Below are 10,371 nucleotides of genomic sequence, written 5' to 3' on the forward strand. Positions count from 1 at the left end.
GAGCTCGTGCATAAGCCATTTTCACTTAAAAATGAATGATAAAGGAACTGTTTTTGACGTGGAAGTTTTCCACCTGACAGCAACATGACAGTATGGGGGAAGTTTAAGCAAGAATGTCTGCACACTATACTGCTCATGTTTATAGATCTGATTTCCCATGATGCCCATAATTCACTGCTTTTGCTGCATCTAATGACAGACTTTAATAATAATTGGCTCTTACACAGTTTTTAAGCTTATACAAATGGACTCACAAATATAAACCTGTCCACGAAGAGTGTGGAGGCCATTGACATGAAAATGATGGGAAACCTAGTTTCAAACGTACTTTGTCTAGTTTCAGTCTGAATTCACAAACGTCAAAACTGTTACAGGCCACAATCGTGACATGAAAGCAATTCGCTACCTTTTTTCCCAGCCCCAGTGACAGAGTAGCCATATAGCTAACAGCCTCTGTCCTGGACGCCAATAAACAAGATCAAGTTTGATTTGGTGACACTTTTAAAGCCATGGTTAAGGGAGAATGACATTTGGGGTAGCGTCGTAGTGCATGCAGGCTCCTGCCCACTCCTGTCATCCCCTTCTGTCCCTGCCTGGCCATCCAACTACCTCGCATCTTCACCTTGCTCTCGTCTCACCCCCTCCCCTCTGTCCTTTCTCATTTTCTCTCAATTCAATGTCTTGTTTTCCCCTAAAACCTCTCCTGCTCTCTGCCACTTCAAAGACCAGAGCTCCATCTCTGCTTTCATCTGAAGAGTAGGGGGGGGCGGGGGGGCAGAGCAAGGGCAGGGAAGAGGGCAGATAAATGACGGGAAATGGAGAGCTGTGACGCGGGCTATAAAGTGGAAGAAGAGGGCAGGATAAAGAGATTGTCCGAGAGATGTGGATGTAAGGGGGGGACGGCAGATAAAACGGAGGTAGAGAGCACGACGACAATACACCCCTATCAATGATCTGACGGTGGGGGGGCTACCAGCCTCACATCAATAGATCAAACAAATGTGGTTGCTACGACGACAAAGCCCTGGCACAAAAAGGAACATGCATGCACTCAGTCTCTCACGCGCGCACGCATACGCGCACAGCCACACACACACACCACATAAACCTTGGTGCATTTTCATTTTCTTCAATCTGAATGTGTGTTAACACAATTATATTGAAAAGTTCAAGTCTACTGCAGGATTAATTTGGTTTGGGAGGTTTCGTCAGCAAAGTACAGGATTTAAAAAAAAATCACACCCGTGTGAAGTGAGGGGCGCTCTTATCATCCAATAAAAAAATCACACCTGTGTGAAGTGAGGGGCGCTAATACTTTAAAGTCTGACTCATGTTGATTAGGTGATATAATGTAATGTAAAACAAACGGTGACAAAACAAAACAAATTATCTTTATTGTAAATGGCATTTAATGTTTGTTAGGGACAAGATGATGTAAATTCTCCCTTCATTCATTGTCAATGGTGTTTTAAAAACAAACATTAAACCTGTATGTAGGCGCCCCTCAAAAATGAATATACTTCCTCATGAATTAATTTGTCAACTGTTTGTTAAAAGACTTTTAACCATGATACAAAAACAGTTGCACTGTCTTAAAAAAAGACGATTTGCTCAGACAAATATGACGTAAATTCTCCTTTCATTGTCAATGGCAAATGTGACATGAGGTGTGACTAAAAGCTATAGGAGGGGCCCCTCAAAAAGAAGCCGAAAGACTCCCCCGGGAGAGTATTTGCTACGCTCCTTTTTATTCTTATTTTTACCTCCAAAAATAGCCGTCATCGATAAAAGCTCGTAGTTTCCATCAGTTGAAAATCTTGAATATCCACAAACTTCACACATTTCTTTCACCCCTTCCCCTTCCTGTGATCTACGGTGACATCACCACCTCTGTCTCTGTGGCGACACGGCATAGTAGTTGCCAGGCAACGGGGTTAGGAGGAGTCCTTACTTGACTATCTTCTCGCACCCATAGGTAGGCGTACGCGCACACACATGCGCACGTGTGCGCACACACTTTTCAGTTCCATATCTTCTGTTAAAGTGCGAAGTAACTGTACACATCAGATCAGACTCTGATGAACTCTAATGATGCCCCAGGCGAGGACGTTGGGGGAGGATGGGGGGGGGTTGAATATGAAATAAGCTTTGGGGTTTTGCCAATTTAAAATGTAAGTAGAAAATGGAGGAGGAATGGTGCAGTGGGATCTGACCTCAGGTCAGCTCAGGGTAGCACGTGATTTCATTTCCTTTTCCTCCTGGACTGACCTCTAAAAGCAGTGGTTCTCAAACCTGGTTCGATGTGTAGCCTATACTTCGAGTTACAGAACTGTAGTCTATACTCTGAGTTACAGAACTGTAGTCTATACTCTGATTTACAGAACTGTAGTCTATACTCTGAGTTACAGAACTGTAGTCTATACTCTGAGTTACAGAACTGTAGTCTATACTCTGAGTTACAGAACTGTAGTCTATACTCTGAGTTACAGAACTGTAGTCTATACTCTGAGTTACAGAACTGTAGTCTATACTCTGAGTTACAGAACTGTAGTCTATACTCTGAGTTACAGAACTGTAGTCTATACTCTGAGTTACAGAACTGTAGTCTATACTCTGAGTTACAGAACTGTAGTCTATACTCTCTGAGTTACAGAACTGTAGTCTATACTCTGAGTTACAGAACTGTAGCCTATACTCTGAGTTACAGAACTGTAGCCTATACTCTGAGTTACAGAACTGTAGTCTATACTCTGAGTTACAGAACTGTAGTCTATACTCTCTGAGTTACAGAACTGTAGTCTATACTCTGAGTTACAGAACTGTAGCCTATACTCTGAGTTACAGAACTGTAGTCTATACTCTGAGTTACAGAACTGTAGTCTATACTCTGAGTTACAGAACTGTAGCCTATACTCTGAGTTACAGAACTGTAGTCTATACTCTGAGTTACAGAACTGTAGTCTATACTCTCTTCAGTTACAGAACTGTAGTCTATACTCTGAGTTACAGAACTGTAGTCTATACTCTGAGTTACAGAACTGTAGCCTATACTCTGAGTTACAGAACTGTAGTCTATACTCTGAGTTACAGAACTGTAGTCTATACTCTCTTCAGTTACAGAACTGTAGTCTATACTCTCTTCAGTTACAGAACTGTAGTCTATACTCTGAGTTACAGAACTGTAAGGGACCATTTGGAGAACTGATAGACGGGTCACCCAAAATTTGAGAGGACCTGTGATGTCATGACATACTTTTTATTTGTGTTTTATCTATTCATTTGGTCATTAAGGTCCACAGAATGAGAGGAATGCTCTGCCGGAAACATCGCGAAAAAAAGTTTTTGTATACCACACCATAGACAACCAATTTCCAAATTTCATCATGCTTTAAGTAGCATGTGACATGTCAAACTAGGGGGTTTTCATGATTCTGAATCCATTCCAAGCATTAGTTTTGCACGAAAAACACTCCTTGGACTATTTTTCGTGAAGCTTCCGGCAGAGCAGACCTCTCATTCTGTGTACCTTAATGACCAAGTGAATAGATAAAACACAAATAAAAAGTATGTCATGACATCATAGGTTAATCTCTATTCCTTGAGCTTTTGGGCCTGTGGCTCCCCGCCGTCCCGGCTATGAGCATCCCTGAACACCACTTTGAGAACAACCCTTTTAGAACTGTTGTTCTAAAACATTAAATCAGTGATCCTCAAACTGTAAAAGTATCAATACTGCAATATAGAACTACTCTGTTACTTACAAGTAAAAGTCTGGAATTCAAAATGTACTTCAGTAAAAGTATTGGCAGCTAAATGTACCTAAAGTACCAAAAGTAAAAGTTCCAGATACCACCAAGACAATGAGGTCCCCACTGATTAATGATCAGTATACAGCCATAGCTACACAAAAGTGATGACAGAATCAAATTAAAATACAATGCTATATCAGGCTGACATAAATCATTTGAAATTGAACACTAGCCGACACAAATTTCAAAATAAGCAAATTGGAAATGTAGGCTACACAATCACACCAATTTTGTTTTGAAAATAAAGAGTATAGGCCTACAGTACAGCTCGATCAGCATACATACATACATACATACATACACCGTACCAGCACGTCGGTCAAATCCATGGTTAAAACAAACACAGAAGGTCAAAGAGGTTCTCTCCATGATTCCCCTAGAGAAACTAAGGTACAACCGTAGTGGTTCTAAAGATAGATACATTATGACTTGGACCCCTTTCATAGAGTTTGTAGAAAGTATACCTTTCACTTAAACCCATATTCCCTTGTACAATCTGATACCTCACACTAAACCTGACATTGGGCGACCTCTGGTTGGAGGCCCTCAGTAAGTAGACAGTTGGATATAGAGGAATTTACTATCTATACTGAAAGATGGATACAATGTATGTAACCTAGATACCATACCCTGATGGAAAATGCTGTTTATTGTATTTATTTTATTTTATTATTATTATTTTTTTTTCTTCTTACTATGTTCATTAGTACTTTCAAAACTAGTTTACTAATTACTTTTACTGTCTTGTACTGTCTGTCTTTGTTTTATTTGTCTTGTTCTGACCTTGATTGGGGGGGAGGGGGGGATATTTACATGTCGGATACAACAAAATGTACACATATGTTTTTTCATTTATTCATCAATAAAAATAAAATAAAAGTGTTAAAAAAAAAAAAAAACACAGAAAATTGAAAAGTACATTCTGCACAGGTCAATGGATGATCCTATTATTCATTTATTGGTTTAACACCAAGGTGACATTTCAAGCATTAGCTCTTGAGAAAACAGACCACCGCTGATGTAACTTAGTTATGGTGGTGCCAGCGCAGGCTATTATGATGGGGCTCCCAGTGCACACTATTACTATAGGTTTGAAGCAGACAGATTGCAAGGCAATCTAAACTCTAAGGTCGCCCATTGACAAAATACACATGATAAAATGTCTTGCATTAATGTTGTATATTTTATTTATTTATGTTTTTCAATGAAACTCTGGGTTTACGTTTACGAGTATACTGATGTGGTGGGTTTGTGATGGAGAAGAGCCTTTGTGTATATTGTTTGTTGCTGTATTGTTATGTTGTACGTTGTATGTTGTGCCCTGAGGACCCCCTTGAAAACTCAAGGGAATATCCTCTAGTGAAATAATAAAAATACCTCATAATCCTGTCAGCTATTAAAGCAACATTAAATGTATAACAGGAAATCACCTTTTACACATAATAATACAAATACAATGTCAAATAAGCAGTTTACAGACCATACACGTGCTGTAAAGAAGAGGTGGACTTTACCTTCAAGGAGTTCAAGCAGATCTGTATTGCAGAATACAGTCCGCCTCCTTTAATTATTGTTTACGGAATCAGTGGGGACAATTCCAGCTATACACAGGCAAACATGATCACAGAATGCGTTCTTGAGGAAGTAAGCTCATTATTTATACAGTGCAATATTAATTTATGTTGTACAAATAATTTAGTCAGAATTCATTAGTTATTTTTCTGGGATATTTGCTATACATCTGTGGCTAGGCTAACAGGGCCTATATCTGTTTGTGAGCCTAGATACTGCTTTTAAGTTAATTTGAGCAAAATGTTAATTAATTTGAGCAAATGTGTTGTTAATATTTCCTTATCATTTCCTTAGTTTCATGTGGCTTTGAGCTAAGGTTTGTAAGCATTATTTTGTGCATTGTTGGGATGCATGTTCGCCAAACAGCAGCGCATGTTCGCCAACCTTGCCGCATGTTCGGACTAAGGGACTTCGGATGTATGGGCAGTCGTCGTATGGGGTCCGTCATTAGTTCGAAGACTCATTGTTCCGAAGGTGCGTTGGTCCCAATCGCACATTACTAACCCGCCTCTTCCTAACCCTAAACCTAATAACTTGCAGAAGCCACGTATGTTCGGACTAACGGGATGCCGGAGTTATGGGCAGTCCCCATTGTTCAGTCAGTCGTACGGCCCAATTTGTATACAACTCACATTTTTGGGGTTGCCTATTGCAACTGTGTTGTCAAATGAATACTGCAACCAGAGTGTCTGATCAATATCTTAATTAGCTTCCTGACTGGCTGTTTAATTGGGTTTCATATAGCTCCTTTAATTTCACTCGCGCAATTGTTTGTCACACACACACACACACACACACACAGTCCTGTACCACTCTCAGGCGTGTTTGTGTGTGTGTGTGTGTGTGGGGGGGGGGGGGGGGGGGGGGATGCAGACAGACGTGTGTGTGTGTGTTAGGTCATCCCTGAGAGCAGGGCTGGTAAGACAGCTGCAGATACCCAGAGCTGTTTCCCAGCATAAGGGAACATATAATGGAACATGCACGAACGAACGCACACACACAAACATACACATTTACTAACTTTATTTATCTCCCAAGTCCATTATATCTCATATAGGGCATAGCATTGGGGCGTGGTTTTCTGGACCTACTGACAAATCGGCAATTCATTTTTCATTCATTCAATTCATATCAAGATATTGATATCGATTATTTTAAGCCTAGAACCAATCCATCCACGATTCCTGGTGAGTCATGACCATAAAACCTTTGATTCTGTGGGGGAAAAGAATAACGCTAAACAAAGTGTATTTATTAAATGTAGTATATCATATAATGAAATGTAAAAATGTTCATGTTGTTCAATGTTCAAGTCTCAACTTACCTGTATATGACAACAACAACACTGTCAGTATTGTGTATTCATCACAATTCAGAAACAGGAGACTAACAACAGCTAACTGCTGCTATCTATCTTCCTAGTAAAACACTACACTGACACAGACAGACAGACAGACAGACAGACAGACAGACAGACAGACAGAGAATGATATGGTGTTAGGGAGAGAGATAGAAATTGAGCTCCCAAGATGAGGTGAGACAGATGAAAGAGATGGAGACAGATGAAGGGAATGAAAGAAGAGAGAGATTAAGAGATAGCAGAGTTGACAGAGTTGCAAGACAAAACAAGAGGAAAGAGAGCGATGCAAGAGAGACACACAAATGTGTGCATGCATGCGTGTGTGCGCAAACGTGTGTGCGTGTGTGTGTGTGTGTGTGTGTCAGTACACACACCCACAAAGTGCTTTGATGTTTGTGGATATATGTGTGCCACAACTCTGCCCTAAATGTGGAAATGCATCTGCATTCTGGCCTGTGTGCGTGCGAAAGAAGACCACAACTTAACTATAATGCTGAATGATGATTCATGTTTTAATAAGACACTGGGAATGCTTTGGGGTTTTTACCATTCGGAAATGTCAGTGGAAGATGCAGCAGGAATAGTCCAGTGGGACCTGACCCCAGGTAAGGGTAGGGGTAGATGAAGTAGGAAGGTTCTGGTGGGATCTGATCCCGGGTCAGCTCAGGGCATGTGATCTCTATCCCATTCTGACCTGAGATCAGATTCATACGAGGTTTTCCACTGGACAGTGTGGACACACACTGGTCTGATTAACTCATTCTGACCTGAGATCAGATTCTAAAAATGTCAGTCGTTCTTCGATTTTTCAAAAAATAGCAGACCTACAAGCTCGTATCGCGCCACTCGGTGGCGCGATATGAGCTTGTAGATCTGCTATTTTTCAATAGCTAAAGCATAACATGATGCCAACACCAAAATGGGTGCCCGGTCAGAATGGGCTATGCATGCGTTTTCATATATAAATAAAGTAAATATGCCTATAGGCTACTGGGTATACTATAGGTCTCAATGAATACTCAATTCCAGAGAATCCCAGATCTCCTCCTACCGATTATGTCTGGGGAAATCTACGGAAAATTGTAAGGCAAGGATATTAACAAACCTACGGGAATTGACCATATGCCACCAGCTAGTTCTGCAATGCAGTTTAGATTTTTACTCTCTAATTGTTTCCACCTACGTAGCAACATAAACTATAGGAGATTGTCCTTAGGCTCTAATAAATCAATCCATAATAATTATTGTTTCACTAAAGGTCGAAGTGCAATAATTGCACTTTCATTGACATTTAAAAAGCATAATAATTATGATTTCAGTAAAGGCCAAAGTGCAATAATTGCACTTTATTTGACATTCATTTTTTCCTATTGCTCGGTAGGTGCCTGTTTTTATTTCATTTCTTCTATTCTTTAATCATTTAAGACGCCAGTTAAAATGCACTGTGAGTTTACTTTGAATTGGTTGTATGTATGAATTGTGCTATGCAAGCAAGACAGACTATAACGGCGTGGCTTTGATGTATAGCTCTGAAATCATACTGATGGTGATGCGAGTCATACCCAAATATGGAGAGGCAGACTTCAGTACTCTGATAACGTGTATGCACATTTCATTCATAGATTGATATTTTCGCCACACAACACCACTGTACGACAAGGTCTGTGTAAATCTGCAACGCTAGATATCTGTCTCATGCTGAACTCAGAGGGACAATGTTAATCATTGTTATTGACAAGTGTCTGTAGCTCCGTCTCTGACCTGCTGTATCTCAGGCAGGGCCCTGGATGGAGCTCTGTGAGTACACCACTGTCAATAACAATGATTAGCTATATTGCTGTTTGGGCTTTTGTGTGCCAGCGTGCAAACATTCTGCATCTGAGTTCATCTGAGTATATCAGTGTGCTAACCTTGTGTATCTGATTCATTGGGGTTTTCTTAGCTGAGATAACCTTGTATAGCCTACAGCAGGTGCATATCTTTGGTCCGACGTCCTAACAGTCCGACACACAATAGTCCGACACCCTAACCGCACGCGGAAGCCACGGGCGAGTCTTTTTGTTATATTAGTTTTTACTGGGTTTTTTTATAGACGTAGCCAAACTGTCCGCCTCTCCAGATGTATCAATGATACAAATTCGTTAAGCCATTTAGTGAAGCAAGGTACAATTTAGGAGTCTTCCACTCAGTTAAAATCATTCTTTTGGCTACTACTAGAGTGCCGAGCATGAGCATCTGTTTTATAGCGTATGGCAGCGCGAGAGAAGCATTGGAGCAACCAAGCTGGGCAGCTGGAGCAATCAGGAGCAATATTGACACTGTATACTCTGCCGTACAATGAAAATATATTTTTCCAAAATGGAATAATCTTTGGACAGGACCAGAATGTGTGACCCGTCACAGGCAAGTCTTAACCGGCCACGTATGTGTGTTAACACATACTCCACTGTACACACGCCACTCGGTGGCGCGATATGAGCTTGTAGATCTGCTATTTTTAAATAGCTAAAGCATAACATGATGCCGACACCAAAATGGGTGCCCGGTCAGAATAGGTTAACCGGTCACGTATGTCGGACTGTTTGTACATCGGACTAACGTATGCCCCCCGTATACAGCCGTTAAATATGTTTAATTGTTATAATCGATTTCCATTCATGCATCTTGCAGCAACTACACTCAGGACACTAAGGCATATGGGACGATATAAACATGTCACAATTATTTTGCTGGCTAAAATAATTGTAAAATACGACGTAATAAAAATGGGAATGTATAGTTTCTCAAACATTTCAATGTAAACAGAGAACAAAAAGTCTGCACTGGAGAGTTTCTGAGTACCTTTGGTTTTAATGTGCTAGCCTGCAGGTCAGGCCTAACAAGCCTCCAGCTCTGTTACCTGCAGGGAAACAAAGTTAAGTAGACAGCAGCAGCAGAGTGGAATGGGAAGCAAATAATACAGGTTCCGTCCATGTAATTAGTGCCCTTTGACACTAATACCAAGTGGGAACTTGGGGAGCTTCTGCCGTCTATGTCGTTTGAACATGCATCCACATGAATGACTTTCCAGAACACTTTAGGAAGAATGTCAGACTTGCTCGTCCTCCTCAAAATAAATTAGAATCATAAGACAATGTGACACACCGTGAGCTGGTTCATCAAGTAGTTATAGGTATGAAAAGCAGTACCTTTTGAGGCCTTGCAGTGACCAGGAAAATGTAACGGTAGTAAGCCAGCAGTAACAGAACTGTCAGATTGGTGGATAATGTGTCTGTCAGCATTCCCAGGTGAAACTGCTTCTCTGCCCGTGCAGCACGCACGTACCAGTCAATGACAACGATTAGCTGTAGCCTCTGGTGCTAGTAGCCGGGACCCATCTTTGGGTCGCGGAGTCGGACACATTTTTTGTTTTTGTTTAGTAAATGTGTTTTTAAAATTATTATTTCAAAACATAAAATAATAATAATAGTAGGCCTATCCCAAAAAGCAAAAAAAATCATGAATTCAAAACAAATTCAATGATTTTTTTTAATCTCTCATGGGAAGAGAGAGTAGCATAATGCACCAAATGTCTATATCTATACTCAAGTTAGTTATCCATTGAATGTCTAATTATTGTAAAGCAGTAAT

The sequence above is a fragment of the Protomyctophum parallelum genome (assembly GCF_964188405.1).
Source record: "Protomyctophum parallelum genome assembly, chromosome: 3".
Taxonomy (NCBI): domain Eukaryota; kingdom Metazoa; phylum Chordata; class Actinopteri; order Myctophiformes; family Myctophidae; genus Protomyctophum; species Protomyctophum parallelum.